This window comes from Panthera onca, chromosome B3, assembly GCF_046562875.1.
Source record: "Panthera onca isolate mPanOnc1 chromosome B3, mPanOnc1 haplotype 2, whole genome shotgun sequence".
Lineage (NCBI taxonomy): Eukaryota > Metazoa > Chordata > Mammalia > Carnivora > Felidae > Panthera > Panthera onca.
The window spans coordinates 117892456-117918178 of record NC_138344.1 but is presented as its reverse complement, the minus strand read 5'-3'; the positions used below and the strand labels follow the sequence as shown (position 1 = coordinate 117918178).

Sequence of the window (25723 nt, the reverse complement as noted above, 5' to 3'; positions counted from 1 at the left end):
ATACAAACACTTGACTACCTTTAAAACTTGGCCCTTTATTCCAGTAAAAATAAAGCATTTGAAATCTTAGGTGAGGGGGGCAAAATATTTTCTTGATGGTAAAATATGTGTCAAAATGTTAACAGTGGTGAAACTTAGTGTAATTAAAGGTTTTCTTCTTTCTCTTTTTGTGCATTTTTCAAATTTTATTTATGAGCTTATGTTATCTATTGTTTACTTAGTGGTTCAAAACATACCACAGTCATTTATTTTGATTATGTTTCTGTAATTTGGTCAAGACTTACTTGGGGGGGGATAGTTTGTCTCTGTTAATATGTAGCCTGAGGTGGAGTAGCTGGAAGGGTGGGGTGGCTTGATTGGCTGGGCGGTGGAATCATTTGAAGGCTTGCACACTCATGTGTCTGGTGGTTAACGCTGGCTATTGGCAGGGACCTCAGCCTGGGCTCTTGGCCAGAACACCTACACATGACCTTTCCTTTTGGCTGCTTGGCTTCCTCACAGCATGGTGGCTAGGTTCCAAGAGAGAGCATCCCAAGAGAACAAGGTGAAGTTGCATGGCATATTTGACTTAGTTTTGGAAGTCACGTAGTCTTAAATCTGCTTTTTTCTGTTTGTTGAAGTAGTCAGTAAGGCCCACCTATGTTCAGAGGAGGGGGTAGACATAGACCACACCACTTGAAGGGAGGAATATCAACATCTCATTATAAGAAGAGATACAATGGGATGGAATCTCCCATTGTAGCTGTCTTGGAAGAATATAATGGGCCACAGTTTGTATTACTTTTAAGATGAAGAATATAAACAACATGTATAATATATGAAAAGAGGAATATTGGCAGGAAATTATGGTGTCTGAGTCCAGTAAGAATTTTGCGTGCTTTTCCTGTCTGAGTAGAGTATGATGCTGAAAATAAGATGCCTAAACAGGAAGAGGTGAAATAGGTTTTGAATTTTTGTTTGTATCAACAAAGCAGCATAATGAAAAATAGAGATAAAAATGTATAAACAAGATGCAAAATAAAATTCGGGGGCATCTGGGTAGCTCTGTTGGTTGAATGTCTGACTCTTGATTTCCGCTCAAGTCATGATCTCACAGTTTCTGAGTTCGAGCTCCTTATTGGTCTCTGTGCTGACAGCATGGAACCTGACTGGGATTCTCTGTCTCCCCACCCCCCCACCCCAAAATAAATAAACATTAAAAAATAAGATCTGCATCTTCGGTTTTTGTTTTTGAGTCAGAATTGACTGAGTTTATGAAACAATATAGTTTATATTTCTTTTATTTTAGTTCAAAGGCTACTTGTTTTTTTCCCCTTATTTTAATAATTGGAGAATTATTTGGGAAACTGGTTTCCAATATGGTAGATTTAAGAAACTAGTGCCAGTGTTATTGTATGCATCAAGTTTGTTTTGTCTGCTGCTTTTGAGGAAAACTATGTAAGCTCTTTTTGGATTGTACAATTTTACTTGCTAAATTTCTGGTAATTAAACATTTTTTTCCAATGGAACAAGAAAACTTACCAAGTTGTAGAGTATTTGGTTGTATTAATCGCACTTACTCACCATTTATATAAATTACCTGTCGTAGGTTTGAATATAGCTAGTACTTAATTTCTGGATGTAATGGGGTAATATTTTTAGATTATCCTCTAAGTATTACATGGATATGTTGTTCACTATAGGTGGGAAATAAGCTATAATTAATATGTACTATTATATATATACATATACTCATTATCTCTTAGACACAGAAAATTTTTTTGCTGTCTAGATATGAGCCTAATTTGGCAGCATTGGTTCAGTCCTATTTCCTAGGTACTCACAGGTAGATATCCTACAGTGGAAAATGACTGAGCCAGCAATTGTGACAATAGAGGTAATCTCAGAAGTTTGCTCTTTACTGTGAATAATCAGAACTGACTGAGTTTATGAAATAATATAGTTTATATTACTTTATTATTTTCAATTCAAATTCAAGTTAGTTAACATACAGTGTAGTCTTGGCTTCAGGAGTAGAACCCAGTGATTGATCTCTTACATATGACACCCAGTGCTCATCCTGAAAAGTGCCGTCCTTGATGCCCATCACCCATTTAACCCATTCCCCCTCCCACCCCTCCAGCAACCCTCAGTTTGTCCTCTGTATTTAAGAGTCTCTTATGGTTTGCCTCCCTCACTGTTTTTATCTTATTTTTCCTTATCTTCCCCTATGTTGATCTGTTGAGTTTCTCATTCCACATGTAAGTGAAATCATGATATCTGTCTTTCTCTGAGTTATTTCACTTAGCATAATACCCTTTAGTTCCATCCACATTGTTGTAAATGATTTCATTCTTTGAAACAATATATTTTAGTTCAAAGTGTAATAAATGGGAAAGCTGTTTTGTTTCATTTTTCATTTAAAAACAAGATGAGATGTTTTCCAGTAGATGTAGATTGGGAATAATAGGTAGTGTAAAATATTGTATATTAAATAGCAATAACAACAATATATGCATATATACACAAACATAAATAAAACCTTTTGTCATTAACTTGCCTTATTTTTTGTTTTAAGCATTTTTAAATTTATTTTGAGAGAGAGGGAGAGAGTGTGTGTGTATGTGTGTGCAAGTGGGGAGGGGTCGAGAGGGAAAGAGAATCCCAGGCTGCACTGTCAGCGCAGAGCCCAGCACAGGGCTTGATTGATCGCAAACCACAAAATCATGACCTGAGCTAAAAGTAAGAGTCAGATGCTTAGCCGACTGAGCCACCCAGGTGCCCCTGTTTTAAGCATTTAAAAAATTTTTTTAATGTTTATTTATTTCTGAGAGAGAGTGTGAGAGTCAGAATGTGAGCAGGGGCAGGGCAGAGAGAGAGACGGAGACACAGAATTCAAAACAGGCTCCGGGCCCTGAGCTGTCAGTACAGAGCCCTGCGCGGGGCTCTAACTCAGGAGCGACAAGACCATGACCTAGGCCGAAGACTGAAGATGGACACCTAACCGACCGAGCCACCCAGGTGCCACAACAATAAAAACTTCTAAGACACCCTATAGAAATTGCAAATGTGATTGTGTTTACTCTGTGACATTTTATTCAATCCATGGAAGGAGGTAAATGATAAAAGTTCTTTTGTAAAGATGAATATGTAAATATTCTTTTAACATACAAAAAAAATTGAATAATTGTGGAAGGCAGAAATTATATTTCTTTGGGGTTATTGGTTATCCTACTCATCAGTATTTTTTTTTTTTCTTTAGTATTCCCATCTCTAAAATTATAGTGACACTCCGTTGAAAAATGACGTTCAGTTCATGCTTATACAGATTTTTGGCAAAACAGAAGTTGTGTGACTTTCTTCTCTGGAACTCCCACCCCATTATTAAAAATTAGAACACTGGGGTGCCCGGGTGGCTCAGTTGTTTAAGCTTCCAACCTTCAGCTTAGGTCATGATCTCATGGCTTGTGAGTTCGAGCTCCACATCGGGGTCTATGCTGACAACTCAGAGCCTGGAACCTGCTTCAGATTCTGTGTCCCCTCACTGTCTGCCCCTCCCCCACTTGTGCTCTGTCTCTCTGAAAAATAAACATTAAAAAATTTAAAAAAAGGTATAACACCTTTTGTGTATGAAATATTTAACAAAAGTGTGTAAAATTTGTGGTAAGGAAGTGATTAGCGTTGCATAAAATTTACCATATTAACTCTTTTTTAGTGTAATGTCAGTAAATACATTCACATTGTTGTACAACCCAATCTCCAGAACTTTTCATCTTGTGAAACTGAAACTTGATACCTATTAAACAACTCCCTATTCTCCCATCCCCTCGCCCCTGGCAACCAGGATTCTATTTCTGTCAATGAATTAGACTACTCTAGGTACCTCATATAAATGAAATCATACAGTATTGTCTTTTTGTGACTGGCTTATTTCACTGAGCATAATGTCCTCAAGGACATTTGATGTAGTATATGTGAGAATTTCCTTCATTTTTGTTTTAAATTTTTTTAAAATGTTTGTTTATTTTTGAGGGGAGGGGAAGATCAAGTGGGGGCGGGGTTGAGAGAGGGAGACACAGAATCCGAAGCAGGCTCCAAGCTCCAAGCTGTCAGCACAGAGCCTGATGTGGTGCTCGAACTCACGAACCGTGAGATCATGACCTGAGCTGAAGTCGGAAGCTCCACCAACTGAGCCACCCAGGCGCCCCAGAATTTCCTTCATTTTTAAGGCTAAATAATATTCTATTATATGTATATACCACATTTTTTTATCCATTCTATAAAAATAGTTTCACTTGTTCCTTTCCAAGTTGGATTTGTTTTATTTTTTTTCTTAATTCTCTAGCAAGAATGTATGTCTAGTACAGTGTTGAATAGGACATTGTTTTTTAATGCCTTTTTTTTTTTTTTTTTTTTTTTTTTTTTGAGAGCATGCAAGCAGGGAGGAGGGGCAGAGGGAAAGAGAATCTTAGGTAGGCTCCACACTGAGCGTGGAGCCTGGCTCAGGGCTCAGTCCCACACCCATGACCTGAGCTGAAATCAAGAATTGGACACTCAACTGACTGAATGGCCTGGGCGCCCTTAATGCATAACTATTTATACTGTTTAATAGAGCTAGGCTTATTTTCTGCATTTTGCCAAGGAGGTCTTGCCTTTTGACACATAGGATGATGTTTCATGTTACATGAAGTACTACGTTTTCTTTTTGTCAATTCAGTAATATTGGAATAGCTTAATCATCATCAAGACAGGATTATTTTACATTATAAGATATCGTTAAAAGTATAGATTTATCTTTATTTTAACCTGATTATAATATTAAAAAAATTTTTTTTAATGTTTATTTTATTTTTGAGACAGAGAGAGACAGAGCATGAACGGGGGAGGGGCAGAGAGAGGGAGACACAGAATCGGAAGCAGGCTCCAGGCTCTGAGGGGTCAGTCCAGAGCCCAATGCAGGGCTCGAACTCACAGACGGCGAGATCGTGACCTGAGCGGGAGCCAGACGCTTAACCAACTGAGCCACCCAGGCGCCCCATTAACCTGATTATAATATTTTAAAGAAATGTTAGCTTCTGAGAAAGTTTGGAAGTTTACTAACTCCAAGTTACTTTTACAAATTTACAAATTGAGGAGTCTGTGTCAGAGGATTGACAGTAAAAACTTCCTAGGTCCCTGTTCATTAGGATACAGATTGTATGTTAATCAGTAAACATTAATATTAGTGATCTAAGGATAAGAGAAGTGAACAGGTGAGGAAAATTATTGAGGTCTGATTGGAAGAAAGTCATGCTGTCATTATTGGAGATATTTTACAGAGATGGTTTTCTTTCATCATCTATCTGTGGAAAAGAAAACTTGTTCATTAATTCTGAATTTCAAATAACTGTTTGAATTTATAAGAAAAAACTATAAGAAAGATGAATCTTAAAAGCCTTTTCTGACTATAGCAGGAGGAAATCAGAACTCCCCCTCCCACTGGGATAATTTAATCTTTGGAAAAAGGAGACTTTGAGAATTTTGACATCTTTGAATCTCTTGAAAGTCTTAAAACTGGATAAATATCAGGGAAGTCCAATTTTGACAGTAGTTAGAGGTAAATTAGAAAATCAGTGCTTAATAAAACCAGGGTTAGAATGAGCAGTGAGGGGTGAGTTAAAGATTAACCAGGTATTTTGACATTGATATTTAAGTCACATCTCCTCTTTTTGAGTATTATGTTAATACTAGTTTATATTTAGTAAAAAGTTCTGTTTAATAGAAAAACATAATGGAATGAAAAATGTGTTATTCTCATAGTCTACTAATCATATAATAAAAAGTGGTTATACATATCATAAAACTGTACCACTGTCCAGCATGTTGCATTTTATCTGATTTGTGACACATTGATTAAGAAGTAAAGGAGAATAGAGGCTTGAGCACCTTACAGAGCTAAGTCTGTAAAGTAATTGACAATGCCATAAGAAGGAATTTCTCAGATCTCAGGGTACTAGATTAAAATTAACTCTTGGGGCACCTGGGTGTCTCAGTCAGTTAAACATCTGACTCTTGGTTTTGGCTCAGGTCATGATCTCACGACTTGCAAGTTTGAGCCCCGCATAGGTTCTGTGCTGATAGTGCTGAGCTTGCTTGGGATTCTCTCTCTCCCTCTCTCTCTCAAAATAAATAAATAAACATTTAAAAATAACAAAATTAATTCTTTCGCCAGAGCAAAGCTGAGATTGTATTGATTGGGTCTGGTTTTTGGAATTTTAAGATTAATAAGAATATTGTTTATTTTATTGATGTAATATGTACCTGTTAAATATGTAATCTCAGTAATTTTTGATGTGATAATTTGATAGCCTTACTCTGCATTTTAACTTGAAGCAAGTCCTCTTTGTGTTCTCACTATCACTGTCTTACATTTAGGTCTCCATGGTGTCTTTTGACTGTCAATTAGGCCCCTTAACAGCCTTTTTACTTCCACCCTTCTGTTTTCTAGGCAATTAGGAACTTACTTTGCATAGGTCTCTACATTAAAATATTCACATTATGTTTAGTTTTTGTTTTCAAGCAGTTTTATTGACATAATTTATATACATAAAATTCACTTGTTGTAAGATTACAAATCAGTGATTTTTAGTAAATTTACAAAGCTGTATAGTCATCACCACAATTCAGTTTTAGAACATTTTCATCACCTCCTAGAAATCCCTTCTGCCTATTTGTAGTCAATTCTTATTTCTAACCCCAGCCTCAGGTAATCATAAATCTACTTTCTATCTCTAATAATTTGCTTTTCCTGGAGATTTGATATAAATGGAATCATACAACTGTGGTCTTGTGTCCAGCTTCTTTTACTTACCTTAATGTTCTTGAGGGCCATTATATTGTAGCATGTATCAGCATTGTTCCTTTTTATTATTGAGTAGTATTCTGTTGTATGGATACACCAATTTTATTTATTTATTTATGAATTTATAAATTTATGATTTTATTTTATTAAATTTTTTTAAAGTTTGTTTTGAGAAACAGAGAGAGTGAGTGGGGAAGGGGCAGAGAGAGAGAGTGAGAGAGAATCCCAAGCAGGCTCTGCACTGTCAGCACGGAGTCTGATGTGGGGCTCAAAGCCACAAACTATGAGATCATGACCTGAACTGAAACCAGGTGTCGGATGCTCAACTGACTGAGCCACCCAGGCACCCCTGATTTTATTTTTAAGTGATCTCTACACCCAGCATGGGGCTTGAACCTACAACCCTGATATCAGGAGTCACATGCTCTACTGACTGAGCCAGCCAGGCATATACCATCTAATGCTGGATATACCAATTTAAAAAGTTAATTCATCAGTTGATGGGCGTTTGGATTATTTCTACTTTTCATCTATTATTTTTATTATGTCATTTAAACATTTTCTACTTTGTACATTTAATATATGTATACATTTAATATATTTGACCATAATCATGTCTAAATGTAATATAAATATACATATATTGAGGGGATAGACTCAAAAGTTTTTAGTAATGGGTATGGGATCAAAAAAGTTTGGAAGTCACTGTTCTAGTCCACAACAGTCAGAAAATAGAAAACATCTAGAATTATCCTTAGTCACAGGTCTGATTGTACCATTCATAATTATACTTTGCTATCTGTGAAGAAAAGGTAAATTTCTTAATGTGATGTCTCAGGAGCTGTACCTTTATGGACCTACACTTTTTATCTGTTTTCTAGCTACACTTCAATCTTACAGCTCAGTGCTTCTGTTTATTTTTACGGGTTTTTTTTTTTTCAGTGTTTCCTTTAAGATTATTCTCACCAAATTCCTTGTAGTTTCCTTTAATATACGATGCTCTTCTGCCTTTGAGCTTTTGCCAGCTCTTCCCACTTCCCAGAATGCTGTTTCCTGCCCACCTTGTCTTTTTAGGGGTACCACAATATATCATTTAAGCTCCAGCTAAATCACTTCTCTGAAGTGCTCCCTAGCTTGTCCATTGAATTGCTTCATCTTCTGCAATAACTCTGTATCTAGTATGTACCTTTATTATAGCAGCTCTCAAACTAAATTGCAGTTATTTACTAGTGTGTCTACATCCTTTCCTAGACTGCTACCTCCTTGAGGACAAAGAAGGGGCCTTATTCATCCAATACTTATTGCTTAAGTGAATGGGTAATAGCCTTATGCATGAGGCACTTGGATGACCCTGATAGTGATTACTTCTGGATGGAGCTCTACCCATTATCTCAGTTTTCAAAGTTTTTGTTATGTATTACATTGGGTCCATACCTACATAAGTTGAGGGTGAGCTCAGAGTTCATAAACAACTTTATGGACTCATTTCCCTGAGGACACAGAGAAAAGGAAAAAAAAAAAAAAATGGAGTTTGGCCTGTCCACTTGGAGGCAAGGGCTCCATTGAATGGAGAGGAAGGTTCCCCTCTAAATTTTCACCCCTGGAGGCTTTCTGTTTTCAGATACTCTTGCTGCTGCTGCTGCTGCTGCAGCTGCTGCTTTGCTGTACTCACCATAGAAGACCTGGGGACTGGAACATGAAAGGATGGGGAGAAAGAGAGGAAAAATTCCCAAAGGATTTGGGAATCCTCACTTCTTCTGAGCGTTACACATTCCCTTTTCTAGCTTTGAGCCAGAGCTAGAGGGCTTCTTCTGTATTTCTCACCACCTGCGCCATAGTGCTCACTTCTGAGTTTTGGATTGTGTTGAGTTTAGGCTGGAAAATACTAGAGGAAAGAAATGTTAAGTTCACAGCAGGTTCAGTGATACTTTGAATTCTGGTGCTGTTCCCAAATCCACCTGTAATATTTACTTTTCAGGGTCTTCAAATAGTTGTTGATGCATACTGTCCAGGTTTTATAGTTCAGTGAGAGATAAAGGGAGGTGTTTGTTTATTCTATTACCAAACAAGAAGTCTTCTCAGTACTTTAGTTTTAACATTTTATTTTGATATAATTCTAGATTCATAGGAAGTTGTAAAAAGAGGAGAGGTCCGGTGTGACTTTTACCTAGTTTTCCCCAGTGGTTATATTTTACATAGTTATAGCAAAATACCCAAGCCAGGAAACTAACATTAATGCCAACTTTTATTATGAGACATTTCAAGTGTGTAAGAATGTTGAAAGAAGAGTACATTGAACATCTGTATCTCTCTGATAATTCAGTAACTTAAATATTTTGTCATACTTTATATATATGCTTTATGTATATATTCTAATACATGTGTATTTTTTTCTGTGAACCATGAAAGAAAGTTGCAGGCATCATGATACTTCATCCCTAAGTACTTAAGTGTCCATCTTCTAAAAAAAAAAAAAAAAGTCATTATACTTCAATAAATATGTAATAAAAGCAAATTATTTTTCTATTTAACTCCCAATACCATATCATACCTAAGAATATTAGCAATATGAATTTGGGGAGACAGTGGTCTTAATGTTCCCAGGTTTTTGTTTCGAAGTTTACTCTTGAAGGCTTAAGTTATTATTTGAGGGGATGGCCCTCTTGATGATATACTCTTGGTAATTGTTTTGAGAGTCTGAGCTCCTACCATGTGTGCAATTCAGAGCCCCTGGATCTTCCTGATTCTATATTCTTGTTTTCTGTCATTCTTCCCTCAGCTCAGACTTCCTGAAGCTGTCTGAGCAAATACTTAGAATAGTCCTTATCAGGAGATTATAACTTTGTCAGACTGATTTAGGACTAGCAAGTAACTTTGGTTTTAGTTATTTGTCAGGAAATCACAGTTAAAGTTGTGGTAGAGTTTCTGATATGGTGGTGTATAAGGATTGTATCCAACTCTAAGTAATTGAAAACCTGACTACAAGGCTTAAACAAAGAAAGGTCTGTTTTTCTTACATAATTCTGGAAGTAGGCAGTTGCTCATGTTGTTTCAGTGGCTTAACAATGTTGGGGCCCATATCTTTGTGATTTGCTTGGCCTTCATGGCCCTAAGACAGCTCCAGCTCCAGCCTTCCACCCACATTTAAGGAGGAAGGCAAAAGGTCCAGGCTGAGCAAAAGCTTTCCTATTAGTGCTTCTAGCAAGTTACTTCTAATGTCTCCTGGGCCCAAATTGGGTCATATAGTCACTTCTAACTGTAAGTAGCTTTTGGCCTCTATAATGAGAGGCAAGGAGGAAGGAAGGATTTGGGAATGGCTTTTTAGGCAGCCAGTTAATAGAATCTGTCACAATTATATGATTGCATTCATTTTCCTTCAAAAATTCATTTGACTTCAGTATGATATTTGGTACATAGGTGCTTTATGAATATATAGTAACATCTTACTGGGTACTGTGGGAAACAAAAGGAATTTTACTAATATTATATATATATCTTAAAATATAAATCCAAGTTAACATATAGTAATAATTTGGGCTCTGTCAATACTTTGGCTATTGTCAATAGCACTGCTAGAAACATTGGGGTGCATGGCATGTGCCCCTTTGAATCAGCACTCCTGTATCCTTTGAATAAATACTTAGTAGTGCAATTACTGGGTCGTAGGGTAGTTATATTATTAATTTTTTGAGGAACCTCCATAATGTTTTCCAGAATGTACCAGTTTCCATCTCTGATTTTTTTTTTTTTTTTTTTTAGAGAGAAAGAGGGTGCCGACATGTGAGCAGGGGAGAGAGAAAGAGAAAAATCTTAAGCAGGCTTCATGCCCAGTGCAGGTCTTGATGGGGGGCTTGATCTCACGATCTGAGATCATGACCTGAGCTGAAATCAAGAGTCCAGCGCCTAATCGACTGAGCCATTCAGGAGTCCCAAAAGGAATTTTAAATTTAGTTGTGAAGGTGAGCTTTTGCTTATGCAAGGCAAACCTTAGCTTGAATTTTGGGACCTTGGGCATGGTTTTAAATATGTAAGCATCTGTTTTCTCATCTGTGAAATGGGGTTAATAATACCTGACTTTTAGGGTAATTGTCAAGTGTGAAGGAGATAATTTATGTAAGTACCTACTACAGTGCCTGCTGCATTGGAAGTGTGACAAAGAGATATTATTAGACGTTGTGCTAGAGTGGAAGAGCATGGACTTCATAGTTGACAGACTTGATTTGATTCTTAGTTTCACTACACAATAAATGTGTGGTGTTAGGCAAATCAATTAATCTCTCTGAGATAGTTTATTAATGTGCTTTGTTTATCTCTCAGGATTATTAGAAGGATTAGAGATTCTATTTGTACAGTGCAGTACCATGTAGGCTTTCAGTAAAAGGCATCTATTCCTGGGGGTGGCTGGGTGGCTAAGTCAGTTGAGCATCTGACTCTTTATTTCAGCTCAGATCATAATCCCAGGGTCATGGGATCAAACCCTGTGTCAAGCTCCATACCGGGTGTGGAGCCTGCTTGGGATTCTCTCTCTCTGTCCCTCTGCCCCTCTCCCCTGCTCATGTTCTCGCTCTAAAATTAAAAAAAAAAAAAAAAAAAAAATTAAAGCATCTGTTCTTACTATTTTTAGTTATTACTTATAAAATTATAATAGGTAGGGAACCAGTCATTGAATTTACTTTAGAAATTTATGTGAGGTTTACTTTATTTGTAGTAAAAGGGATATTCATTAGTAGTGAAAATGTTTCATCTGTTCAAAAACATCAGTCAGCTGCAGAAACTGGACACTATTACTCTTGGAAGCAAAAAGATTTCTAAATTTAGTTGTGAAGGTGAGCTTTTGCTTATGCAAGGTAAAATGGCATGAATTTTGGGACTTTGATATAATGGTGTTGTGTTGTGAATCTCACTTGTTCTTTTTTGCTCAGTGCTCTCTTAAGATTTAAACATATTTAAAATTTAGTTTAGGGGCATGTGGATGACTCAGTAGGTTAAGAGTCTGACTCTTGATCTCAGCTCAGGTCTTGGTCTCAGGGTCATGAGTTCAAACCCTGCATTGGACTCCATGCTGGGTGTGAAGCCTACTTAAAAAAAAAAAAATCTATAACTACTGACAGTTGTATAATATTCCATTGTATGCACATTTCTACATTTTATTTATTTGTTTCTTTAGTGGATTTTTAGGTGTGGCTTGGAAACTGCTAACACAAAAGTACTGCTATGCATTTCCTTATACTTTTGACTTGTGCAAAGGTTTCTTTGTGGTATATACTGAGGAAAGGAATTGCTGACATATGGTCTGTATACATAATTAATTTTACTAAATATTGCCAGATTGTTTTCTAGAATGGTTGCCTAGTTTATGCTCCCACCAGCACTGTATAAGGGTTCCCATTTCCTTAAATCCTTACCAGCATTTGGTCTTATCCATCTGTTTAGTCTTGCAATCTGATGGGTATAAAGTAGTATTTTGTTTTAACTTATATTTCTGTGATTGAACATGAGATTTGATATCTCTTTATTTATTTGATACCATTTGCATTTCCCCTGCATGTTGAGTAAAAAATTTACCCAAATCATACATATTTGTTGTAGATATTTTTTAAATTTGTCTTTTTTCTTTTTGTTATTGTTTTTTTTATAGATGTATTAAAACAATTTTTTGTATAGAGTATTTTTTTGTAATTTTTTGAGTTTATTATTTATTTTGAGAGAGAGAAAGAGAGCATGAGCAAGGGAGGGGCAGAGAGCGAGGGAGAGAGAGAATCCCAAGCAGGCTCCGCACTGTAAGCATGGCGTCCAGTGTCGGGGGTTGAACTCCTGAATCATGAAATAATGACCTGAGCAGAAACCAAGAGTTGGATGCTTAACCGACTGAGCCACCCAGGTGCCACCCCTCCAATTTTTTTTTAATGTTTAGTTTTAAGAGAGAGAGAGAGAGAGAGAGAGCGAGTGAGCTAGGGGAGGGGCAGAGAGAGAGGAAGACACAGAGTCCAAAGCAGGCTCCAGGCTCTGAGCTGTCCATACAGAGCCCAACATGGGGCTCCAACTTACGGACTGAAAGACATGACTTGAGCTGATGTCAGACGCTCAACTGACTGAGCTACCCAGGCACCCCTGTAGGTGTATTTTTTTAATTTATATTTTTTATTTTCAAGAGAGAGGGGGAGAGAGAGCGAGCAAGCGTGTACCTGTGTCGGGGAGGGGGAGGGGGAGAGAGAGAGAATCTTAAGCAGGCTCCATGCTCAGTGCCGAGCCTGACCCGGGGATCATAATCTGAACCAAAATCAAGAGTTGTGTGCTCAACTAAGTGAACCACCCAGGCGTCCCTGTTGTAGATATTTTTGAAAATGCAGATCATCTATAATACCCTCGTCCAGAGATAATTATTGTTAACTTTGGCTATATCTTTCTGGTCTTTAAATATTCATACACATATAAATTTATACACAAATGTGTATTTTTGTTTATTAATAGGATCATATACCCAGTTTTGTAATGTACACTTTCCATTCCACAATGATTTGTGACCATTTTCCTGTGTTTTTGGAAATGTATCTATATTACCATGTAGTAGGTGCATATCATTTCATTTTATGGCTTTAAGTTATTTGATCTTATATTGTGGGATATATATGCTATTTTTTTTTTTTTTTTTTTTTTGCCATTAACAATACTTTGGTGAACTGTTAATTAAGCCTAAGCCTACATTTTGATGAGGCAAGGCTAGAGGGATTATGCTCTTACTCCCTTTGTGAAACTGGGCTTATAGTAGTAAGTTGCAGCTGTCTCAGTTTATTTTCCGCTTGAATTCTATGGTTGCTATTAATACCTCGATGTTGCAGGGCTAGACTTTAAAGAATTCCCATTTAGGCCTTATTCTCTTATTTGCTTGCTCTCTCTTTTTCTCACTTTGGCAAGGCCTGGTTAGTAAAGGATAGTGGAAGAATAGTGGATAGATCTGTATTTAAATATCCTTGTCCCTTCTGATAGAGGGGCTGCTAAATTTCAACTGTCAAGAACTCTAATCTAAATTGATAATTCCAGGGGCGCCTGGGTGGCGCAGTTGGTTAAGCGTCCGACTTCACCCAGGTCACGATCTCGCGGTCCGTGAGTTCGAGCCCCGCGTCAGGCTCTGGGCTGATGGCTCGGAGCCTGGAGCCTGTTTCCGATTCTGTGTCTCCCTCTCTCTCTGACCCTCCCCCGTTCATGCTCTGTCTCTCTCTGTCCCAAAAATAAATAAAAAACGTTGAAAAAAAACAAAACAAAACAAAAAAAAAAACGGCTGGCTTAGTGAATGAATTTAAGATCATCCTCAATTTGGCCTCAAAATTTCCTTTAAAAAAAAAAAATAAATAAATAAATTGATAATTCCATTTTATTTTTAAACTGTTAATAGCTTTTTATTATAAAAGTAAGAATGTTATAAAGCAATTGAGAAAACAGAAAATGATAAAATAAAATTCCCATAATCCTTCTACTCAAAGATAATTGCTATTACAGTTTTACCTTATATCCTTTTAGATATTTTTCTACATGGTGTGCATTGGCTTACCAGAACCAGTAATTAAAGAATTATGCAAGCCAAAATCATTGGTAACTTGATATTAGCTATAGTGGGAATAGTTATACCACAGAAATTGGCAAATGCTATAAATCAGGGCTTCTTTCTCTCTGCCTAAATCCATCCAGAGCCAGTTATCAGCACACTACTGCATACACACACACACACACACACTTAAACTCACATTCACACATATGTATATTGTATCAATATAGATCTACTTCACTATTAATGGCTTCATAGAAGTACGTTGTATAGATCAGTGGTTCTTAGTGTGGTCGTTGGAGCAGCAGTATCAGGGTTACCTGGAAATATTATAGACATGTAAATTCTTAGCCTACATCCAGACCTACAGAATTACAAACTCTTCTGTTAGGGCCCAGCCAGTCTATGGTCCTACAAGCTCTGAGGGTGACTCTGATGTAGAATCACTGATGAGAACCAGTGGTATAGATATACCATAAATTATCTGATTGGTCTGATGATTTTTGTGTGATAAATTTCTAGATATATGCTCATTTAAAAATCTGTAGATGGATATCCAAGTTGTATTTTAAAAAGACTACTAGTTTCCATTCCCACATGAAGTCTACATCAGTTTCATTTTAGGTTCTAGTTCCATGGAGAGAAAAACAGGTTAAAGATCTTCTTTTCTAGCTGCATCTATATCAATTTATCCATCCTAGAACTCATTTCACTTGCATTGTCTTCAACAATAAAGTGTTTTAATGTTATTTATACTTTCAAAAAGAGGACAGTTCAGACAGAGGGAAAAAAAACTATGCCTTGCTTGCAGAACACATCTAGCATCATGTGTGACTATACCTGTGAGTACCTACCTTTAATCCCCATGTGAATGATTAACTCATGCTTCTTTCCTTACTTCTGGCATATTACATTGTTCTGAAACACCACTTTAAAGTGTGTTAAGACCTGCTTGCTGTGAAAGTTGCTATTAATGGTTATAAGCTGTTAGAAAGGGGCAAAAGATCCTAGCAAGAGCTTGTGACTCCTCTTGTAAATACTTTATTTTAAAGATTTTTGTTAGGGACTCCTAGGTGGCTCAGTTGGTTAAGTGTTCAACTCTTGATTTCAGATCTCAGGTCATGATCTCACAGTTCATGAGATTGAACCCTGAGTTGGGTTCTGCCCTGACTGTGGAGCCTGCTTGGGGTTCTCTGCTGCCCCACTCCCCACCCCATTACCCCCACTGTGCATGCACATGCACACTTTCTCTCAAAATAAATGAATAAACTTAAAAAAAAAAAAGATTTTTGTTAGGTTAGGAGCTAGAATTTATTAGTATTGGCTAAAAGAGGATAATTTAAGCAGCTTTGCTATATTTCATTGACCCTGATTTTTGGCACCCATGTTTCTTCATTTTGAACTTTTATTGAAGAAGAGTTGCAAACATCAAAACTGGCCGTTATCCCAAGCTTCATCCTTAAGGGACTTTTTTTTTTTCTTCCCTCTAGAATGAGTGCTTTGGACTCAAAACTTAATTTTATGATGACATTAATAGGGTCTGCCAAATTGCCAATATTCCAGATTATACAGCCTCAGAAACGATTTTATTATTTAACAATTTAATGCCTTAATTTAGGCAGATTAAACTTAAATAGTTCTGTTTGAAGTGATGTCTCTCCAAAGTTTATGTTCTTGACCTGAACAGTTAAGTTCTCAGAGATTCTGCTCTGAAGGAAAAAAGAAGATTGGAATTGAAATGATAGCCCCCAGTTCTTTGTTGTTTCATCTTACCTTCCAGTACAGTGTGATAGCTTGGATAGCTGCTTAGCCTGGATTAAGTCACTTGATTTCTTGGTGCCTCAGTTTTCTTATCTGTAAAATTGAGCTGCTGATACCCATCTCACAAGATTATTATCAGGATTAAATACAATATATGTAATGTGCACAGCATAATTCTCATAGGTACCTAGTAATAAGTAGATGCCTTTTGATTCCTCCATTTTGTTGTTGTTGTTGTTTGTTTTAGAGAGAAAGAGGGAAAGGGCAGAGGAAGAGACAGAATCAGCACAGAGCCTGATGTGGGCCTTGATACCATGATCCTGGGATTATGCATGACCTGAGCCAAAATCAAGAGTCAGATGCTCAACTGACTGAGCCACCCAGACACCCCACGATTTCTCTTCTTGATATAAGCATTCCTCATACATAGCTCTCTCCTTTGATATTTCCTCTCCTTATACTGGTAGTTCTTGTCCTCCTTTCAGAATCTAATATAAGGAATGATCTCTCTTATCAGAAAAATTTGTCTATTAAACTTTACCTGTAGTTTGGGGAGTTTATAGGACCCCCACCACACCCCACCTTTCCCAGAGCTCATCTTTGAACCAGGTTGAGGATATTTGTAGACCATCTCCTAGGCAGACTCTCCAGTTTCCTGGATTCAACTGTCATCTCAGTATAGGTGGCTCCTAAATTTGGTTGTCTGGTGAACTTCTACTTGCTGGACAGATTGATCATGATATCCTTGTGTAGTAGAGACTTAATAAGTGAATGGAGGAATAATCACACATTTTAATTGTTGATATAGGCCAAATAAATTATGGCTCTGTGTGGCTAGTTTTAGAGATCTTCCCCACTATAAGTTACAGCTAATAAAGTTAAGTGAGGTTATGTATTGATTTAGGCACAACTGTCTCATTTCTTGTGGAATCCATTGACACTTAAGTATGAACTTGTGAAAAAGGTTTTGGTCACAAATTCTAGTGAGGGAATGAGTTTCCAGGAAACCCCTCAAATGTGGTAGCTTCTTTCGGACCATCAGGTTATAGCCAAAATGTAATCTCACCTGAAAATTTGCTATTTCACTGCCAAGACTTCTGGACAGCTGTATGTTATTAGAGCCTTGTGCCTTCATCTCTTCCATCTCTTCTCCCCACAGTTTTAGGTAGGACTCTAATAGTTGCAGGGGACAGACACCCAACTTAAGGGGGAAGAAGAGTTATTGGCCCAAGTAATTGAATAATTAGTCAATCTGATTTGATAATTAGAGTCAAATCTGATTTAGTAGAGATTTAGGGGCTCAAATGACTGTTAGGGGCTCCCACTTTTATTCCTTATTACTCAGCTCTATTTTTCTTTACTTCTTTTCCTTCTGAGACAGGTAGCTTTATTTATGTATGTAGTCAAGGAAGAAGGCTGCAAGCAGGCCCAGTTTATATTGGTTTTATAACCTCAATCCTAGAGAAAGAGAGCTAACTTTCCTCTAGTATCAGAAAAAAGTCCTGGGAAAGACTGTGGACTTGATTGCTAAATTACCTATATAAATGATTCTCAAAGTGTGGTCCCTGGGCCAGCATTATCAGCATCATCTGGGAGCTTATGAGCAATGTAAATTCTGGGGCTTCTGCCCAGTTATACTGAATCTGAAACCTTGGAGTTAGGGGCCAGCAATCTGTGCCTTAACAAGCCTTCTGGGTGATTTCTGATGCATGCAAAAACTTGAGAACCATTGAACTATAGTATCAATATTCAACAGCTGTCTGAAATAGAGAAGCAGAATCTTCACCTTTGGAATAATTAATGGTTTTATTACTTTCCCTAACAAGTGCCGGTGAATGATTTTTTAAAATTTAAATTTCTGCAGGATTACGGTCTGTACAATTCATTTTGAGCATTTCAATTCTCTTTAAGTAGATGAGTTTCTCTAATTTTTTAATGATACACTGTCATCAGGAAAAAAGCAAAGCAGAGTAACATTATTTGCATGCCATGTATATATACCAGTCAGGTCAAATATGTTTATACACAGGTCTTGAGTCCCTCACACAATTCTCTAAAATAGGTCCTGGTTTTGTATCCCCACTGTTGCTTAAAAACAACAACAACAACAAACAAACAAACAAAAAACCTGAGGCTGAGAGAGGTTTGTCTGATGTAGCCTCAAGTTGTGGATCTCATCAGCAGAAAAGTAGAGTTTGAATGTGGACATTCAACAAGCATTTTATAGAGCGTCTGCTGTGTGCTGGGACCTGTTTTAAGTATCAAGACACAAAACTGCTTAAGACCTTATTTTTGTCCTCAAGGAACTTAGTCTCATAAGGAAGACAAGACAGTGCAGAGTGCAGGGTAATGACTCCGATAACAAAGATACTGAAAGAGTGATTTGGTACACTGTCAAGGGAGCTTCCAACTTTGCTTGGAGGATTGGAGAAAACTTCAAAAAAAAGGATATGAGCTTTGATGTTTAAGTAGACATCATTTTGAAAATTCCCTTGATAGTGGAGCCTGGGTGGCTCAGTCGGTTGAGCTTCTGACTCTTGATTTTGGCTCAGGTCGTGATCTCAGGGTTGTGGGATTGGGCTCTATGTCGGGCTCTGCTCTGAGCGTGGAGCCTGCTTAGGATTCTCCGTCTCCATCTGCCCCTGTCCTTTGCTCACGCACTCCCTCTCTCTCTAAAATACATAAAATGAGAAAAGATTTTAAAAAATTCCTTGATAAGCACAAAAATCTCATTCTACTTTCATGTTTAATGAAATTTTAAAGTAAATTACTTTTTCTGAAAGCAAATGAGAGCAATGTTAACTTTAGAATGCTTTTGCAAACAATATTTGCCTTTTATCCCATTATCATAATGTGTTTTCGTGTCCTTGAAGGAGGGGCTTGTTTTAGCACTTCATAATTTTAAAAGCTACATTGTATGCCATGGTAGATGTGCCTTAATTTATTCAGCCAGTCCCCCAACTTTTTTTTTTTTTTTTTTACATTTAAGCTTATAGTTTTTACTGTTATAAGTGGTGCTATGGTGAATGTTTTTTACATTCATCTTTGTATACTTGTATTATGCCCTTATTATAATTCCTAGAAATAGAATTAATGGACCAAATATTTGTATTATGCATTTATATTCCTTTTTTTGTCATCTGTCATTGTCATTTCCCTTTTTTTGTTTGTTTTTAAAATACTCTTCATATGTTATGCCTTCATAACATGAGTTATATTTTAGGGGTTTGGTACACTTGTTTTTCATTTTTGTTGATAAGTAGATAAACGTAGTTAATTTCTGGTGATCTTTTGACATGTAAGCCTGTTAAAGTAAGGCAATACACATAAGCAGTTTGTCTCTGTTAATATAGTTTAAGGTAGTACACTTAAGAGGAAAGAATGCCAGTAGAAATCACAATGTACATATGGTCACATCTTAAACAGTGGCTATTTAATCATATGATTTTATTATTGTTTTAATATTTATTTAGTTTTGAGAGAACGCAGGTCGGGGAGGGTTAGAGAGAGGGGGACAGAGGATCTGAAGTGCACTCTGTGCTGATCGTCTGACAGCAGCAAGCCCAAGGTGGGGCTCGAACTCATGAACTGCAAGATCATGACCTGAGCTGAAGTTGGATGCTCAACCAACTGAGCCAACAAAGTGACCCAATTATATGATTTTAAAGTTATTTTTGTCATTTATGTATTTCCCTATCCAAGATATAGGAATAGTATTAGCTTTGTTTTTGCCTATCTTATAAAATAAGAAAACATATGTATAAAGTGGGGGCCACAGACATTATGTGACATATTTAAAGTCATATAGTTTGAAAGTGCTAGTGAGGATTTTAGCACAGGTCTTCTGACTTCAAGTCCAATATTCTCTCATCTGTGTTACAGCCCTATTAGAGATATGGTATATAGAGCAAAAGAACTATAGAAAATAAAGTACATATGCTACATCAAACCATCTGTTAGCTTTTCCCATGATACCATAGCCTTTAAAAAAACAAAAAAACAAAAAAAACACATGCCTTTGAATTCCATTTTCTGTTCCAAACAAGTTGATGAGAGATTCAGATGGAATTTAAATGAACAGAAGAATATATTCTGAGATGGGTAGATTACTGATAAGAAAATTATAGAAATGATAGTATAAAGCTGGAAGAACTATGGCTACCTAAATGATATTGGAATATAGGAAGACATAAACAAATGGAAATATTAGAAAATAAGAATACTGTTAGTGCAGTGGCTTTTTGTCTCCAAGTAAACTTTTTTTCATCCTTAGGTAGAGAGATTTCTCTTTAGATGATAATTGGTCTCCAGGAAGGAGCTGACGGGCCACAATGCATTTTTTCATGTAATTTATTCCTGGTGAACTTAAGTGTACACTATAGTCACATCAATTAGTGATCTGGCCTGCAAAATGTACATTTTCCTTTACTAAATTTGTCAAAATTCTTGGAATTTTCTGGGAAACAAATCCAGTAAATACATTTGTTTCAGCCCCCTTTTTTTTTTTTTTTTTTTTTCCATTTGAAACCCTATTCTTAATAGGGGATATTAATCTTGCCCCTGAAGAACTTTGGATCTAGTATGAAGTAAACTGGTAAATATGTACCTGTCAAGTTTCTTCTTTAATACTTGATTTACAAATGATTAAAAATGTGAAACTGAGTACTCAGACCCACAACAGAGAGGCAATACTGATTTTTAAAAGAAGTAATAAATTATGTATAAATCATTTATTCTAATAAACTTCTACCAAATTTGCTTTCTGCTGTACTACAGTCATTAAAGTTTTCATTTCTTTTTTTAATAATTTTTTAAATGTTTATTTTTGAGAGAGAGCACGAGCAGGGGAGGAGCAGAGAGAGAGGGAGACACAGAATCCAAAGCAGGCTCCAGGCTCTGAGCTGTCAGCACAGAGCCCAGGCTCTAACTCATGAACTGTGAGATCGTGACCTGAGCCAAAGTCAGACACTTAACTGACTGAGCCACCCTGGTGCCCCTAAAAGTTTCATTTCTGATTAAAAAAAAAAATTTCTTTACAAGGAAGTTATATCTTACCACGGAGATGTTTTCTAGAATTTTAGTTTTAATGATAAGGTTTCTTCTATTGGAATTCTTAAAGCATCTGATAGATTAGGTGTCCTTTATTCCCTTTGATTTATAATCTCACTGGTTAGGATTAGGCTGGGTACATATTAGAGTATCAATGAAATCTTTGTGGTTGCTAGATACTAAGGACCCTTAAAACCTTTAGATTGTACAATATAGGAAAAAGTTTGGAGTTTTTTTTCCTGTTTTTTTGTTTTTGTTTTTTGTTTTTCTGTCAGAACTTCCTGATGGTATTCAGTTAGGACTCAGGGATTTTCTTCTAGAGATCCTGCAGCCTGTTCACTCTTTAGGAGTTACTCAGAATCTTTTTTCCTTTGTGGTATGTGCTTACCAGGCAGAGTAGCCATGGTATTCTAGTAAGAAAACCTATTGCCAAAACACCCAGTAGAGCAGAAAACTGACCTACTTAATGCTGACAAGTTGAAAAAAAAAATCTGTGGAATTGTACCAGCATTGGATCAACTTCTTCCTTCTCTTAGGGTGAATGGGGTGGGGGTAGAGAAGAGGATAAGAAAAGATAGTGAACTGCTGCAGGGAAGTAAGTAATGTAGTAAATGAATAATTACCTGAAGTTACTTAATTAAAAGCTATTCATCTGGTAGAATTTGAAGGCCTCTAAAACTTAAAAACTTTAAACTTAAAAAAAAACTGTAAAAAAAATAGGAAATTCCTAGGGATTTTATGCTAATAATTTAGGAAAGCCCTCTAGGTAAAGTTGTCTGCCAACATTTGATGAATAATTGTTTTTTTGCAGGATATGGTAAAGTTATTTTTTTTTTCAGTTTATTGTTTTATCAGTGTGAGTTTATGGGTACTGAGACAAAAAAAAAAGAATGTTTGGAATATTTATTTGTAGCAAGTGACTATGGGCCTTAACGTTATCAAACTCAGCTTTTCCAGTGTTATCCAATCTAATTTTCACTACTCTCAGTATCTCTAGCATCTAAATTTTAGAGATGTGCTGTCCAGTACAGAAGCCACTAGCTGTATGTGGCTATGTAAATTTTAATAAATTAAAACTATTCTGAATAAAATAAAAACTCTAGTTCTTCTGTCAAACTACCCACATTTTAAGTGCTTACTAGCCGGATGTGGCTAGTGGCTACTATATTGGGTAACACAGATGTAGAACATTTTCATCACTGAAGAAACTTCTGTTGGAAAGATCTGTTGTATCATGTTTTCTAACCCCCATTGGCCAAAGCAGGTCACATGGACAAAATGCAAATTAAAGAGGTAAAGAAATAGATTTCACCTCTTGATAGGAAGGTAGCTAAGTCACAGTATAAAGGAGTGTACATAAGGAATGAAGAAATTGTTGCCATTTAAAAAAAATTTATTTATTTTGAGAGAGTGTGCATGCATGTGAGCATACACAAGTGGGGGAGGGACAGAGAAAGAGAGAGAGAGAGAGGGAAAGAGAGAATCTCAAGCAGGCTCCATGCCATCAGCGAAGATCCCACGAACTGGGAGATCATGGCCTGAGCTGAAATCAAGAGTCAAATGCTCAACTTACTGAGCCACCCAGGCACCCCTATGGCCATTTTTGCGAAAATTTCCTGCTATTATTTTCTGGACAACACAAGGACATTGTTACCCTTTCATTACATTTATCATTTTCCTCTTGGTTGCTTGTTTTTGCTTTGTTTTTATTTTGTTGTTTTAAATCTGTAATTATTTAATTTTACTCACATACTTCCTTTTTCTTTTTTCCTATGTTACCATGCTTCCATCTGAGATTACTACCTTTCTTCATAGATACTTCCTTTCTTTTACTGTGGGTCTACTGGTAGTGAATGTTCTGTTCTTCCCTGAAAGCATTTTTTATTTTGTCTTTATATTTGAAGGATTCTTCTTCTTTAATAATGAGAAATTTTATTTCTTCCCATTTTTTCCCTAAACTCGTATTTTCATTCTCCTTTCCTCAGAGAATTTATCCTAATATTTTTATGCTTAAGCATATTTTAAAAAATATTCTAATATAGTTCACATACAGTGTTATATTAGTTTCAGGTGTACAATATAGTGATTCAGCAATTCTATACATCATTCAGTGCTTATCATGGTAAGTGTACTCTTAATCTCCTTCTATTTCATCCATCCCCCCACCCACCTCCCCTCTGGTAACCATTCTTTTGTTCTCTGTAGTTAAGAGTCTGTTTTCTTTAATCTCTTTTCTTTCCTTCATTTTTTTTGTTTGTTTGTTTTTTTTGGTTTTCTCATGGTGTTTATTACATATTTTCTCTTAATAAAGTGAATATTCAGAATGAGAAATCATTACAGGTTTTAAAAAGGCTCATAAAACCACACACATCAGAAAATAACATTATTATTAACTGGCAAAATGGTCATTTTTTTTTTTTAAGTTTTCTTCATTTGATTGCCTTTTTAAAAATTTTTAACCTTTTAAGTTTTTTAAGTTTTTTAATTTACATCCAAGTTTGTAGCATATAGTGCAACAGTGATTTCAGGAGTAGATTCCTTAATGCCCCTTAGCCATTTAGCCCATCTCCCCTCTCACAACCCCTCCAGTAACCTTCTGTTTGTTCTCCATATTTAAGAGTCTCTTATGTTTTGTCCCCATCCCTGTTTTTATATTATTTTTGAATCCCTTCCCTTATTTTCATCTGTTTTGTATCTTAAAGTCCTCATATGAGTGAAGTCATATGGTATTTGTCTTTCTCTAATTTTGCTTAGCAAAATACCCTTTGGTTCCATCCACATAGTTGCAAATGGCAAGATTTCGTTCTTTTTTATTGCTGAGTAATACTCCATTATATATATATGGAGTAATACTGCATCGTATATATATATATATATATACGATATATATATATATATGTATATATATGTGTATATATATATGTATGTGTGTGTGTGTATATATATCTATATCTATATCTATATCTATATCTATATCTATATCTATATCTATATCTATATCTATCTATCTATCTCACATCTTCTTTATCCATCATCCAGCATTGGACATTTTGGACTCTTTCCATACTTTGGCTATTGTTGATAGTGCTGCTATAAACATTGGGGTGCATGTGCCCCTTCGAAACAGTGTACCTGTATCCCTTGGATAAATACCTAGTAGTGCAATTGCTGGGTTGTAGGGTAGTTCTATTTTTAATTTTTTGAGGAACCTCCATACTGTTTTCCAGAGTGGCTGTACCAGTTTGCATTCCTATGTTTCCTTCATTTCTTAAATTCTACATATGAGTGAGATCACATGGTATTTGTTTTTCTCTGACTGACTTGTTCCACCAGCATTATACTCTAGATCCATCCATGTTGTTGCAAATGGCAAGATTTCACTTGTTGTTCTGGCTGAGTAATATTCCACTGTGTAAAACACTACATCTTCTTTACGCATGCATCTATCAGTGGACACTTCCATAATGTGGGCTGCTTCCATAATTTGGCTATTATAAATAATGCTGCAGTAAACACTGGGGTGCATGTCTCCCTTGGGATTAGTGTTTTTATATTCTCTGGGTAAATACCTAGTAATGGAACTACTGGATCATAAGGTAATTCTATTTTTAACTTTCTGAGGAACCTCCATGCTGTTTTCCACGGCGGCTGCACCACAGCATTCCAGCAGCAGCAGAGCACAGGGGTTGCTTTTTCTCCACATCCTCACCAACACTTGTTTCTTGTGTTGTTGGTTTTAGCCATTCTGACAGGTGTGAGGTGATATCTCATTGTGATTTTGACTTGCATTTCCCTGATGGCTAGTGATGTTGAACATCTTTTCATGTGTGTGTTGGCCATCGGTATATCTTCTTTAGAGAAATGTCTGTCCAGACATTTAGAGAAAGTGGTCTAGTTTCATTCTTTTCCATGTAGCTGCCCAGTTTTCCCAATGCCATAGGTTGAAGAGACTGTCTCTTTGCCATTGTACATTCTTGCCTCCTTTGTCAGAGATTAATTGACCATATAATTGCGGGTTTACTTCTGGGCTCTCTGCTCTGTTCCATCGATCTATGTGTCTGTTTTTGTGCCAGTACCATATTGTTTTGACTACTACAGCTTTGTAGTAGGTCTTGAAATCTCCGTTAGTGATACCTCCAGTTTTGTTCTTCCTTTTCAAGACTGCTTTGGCAATTTGGGGTCTTTTGTGGTTCCATACAAGTTTTAGGATTATTTGTTCTAGTTCTGTGAAAAATGCTGTTGGGTATTTTGATAGGAATTGCATTAAATCTGTAGGTTGCTTTGGGCAGTATGGCCATTTTGACAATATTTGTTCTTCCAGTCCATGAGCATGGAATGTCTTTCCATTTCTTTGTGTCGTCTTCATTTCTTTCATCGGTTTTTCAGAGTACAGGTCTTTCACCTCTTTGGTTAAGTTTATTCCTAGGTATTTTATTATTTTTGGTGCAGTTGTAAATGGGATTGTTTTCTCAGTCTCTCTTTCTGCTACTGCATTATTAGTGTCTAGAAATGCAAAGGATTTCTGTATACTGATTTTGTATCCCATGACC

General features: G+C 36.5%; 1 protein-coding gene across 12 annotated transcripts in view; it reads left to right on the top strand.

The window, feature by feature from the left end:
- Positions 1–25723, top strand: part of NUMB (NUMB endocytic adaptor protein) — a 203836-nt gene that overhangs the window by 45806 nt on the left and 132307 nt on the right. The window lies entirely within an intron of this gene.